This window comes from Solanum verrucosum, unplaced genomic scaffold (assembly GCF_900185275.1).
Source record: "Solanum verrucosum unplaced genomic scaffold, falcon-dt-bn FXZP01000212.1, whole genome shotgun sequence".
NCBI lineage: Eukaryota > Viridiplantae > Streptophyta > Magnoliopsida > Solanales > Solanaceae > Solanum > Solanum verrucosum.
In genome coordinates this window covers 799,818-800,196 of record NW_026020038.1, presented here as the reverse complement: position 1 = coordinate 800,196, position 379 = coordinate 799,818, and positions in this window count along the sequence as shown.

The following is a 379-nucleotide window of genomic DNA, read 5'->3' as shown; positions in this document are numbered from 1 at the left end:
AAGGCATCGAAAACACTCTCTCTTCAAAAGTTTTTTTTTTAAGTTGTTTGTTTTCTCTTAGTTTGTAAAGCTCTCGATTTGCCGGAGGTTCGCCGGAAGTAAATAAAGTTGTTGATACAAGGTAATTTAATTCTCTACTTTTATTTATAAATCTTTTTATATCTCCGATCTGGAAGCTGTGACTATGTCCGGCTAAAAATTTATATTTATGCCGGATAACTAACTTCTCTTTTATATAGATCATGAACGGATCTAAGCTTTATTTAAATATAGAAGAATTTTAGTATGGCTAATAATAATAATAATAATAATAATAATAATGATAATGATGATAATGATGATAATGATAATGATGATAATAATAATAATAATAATGATA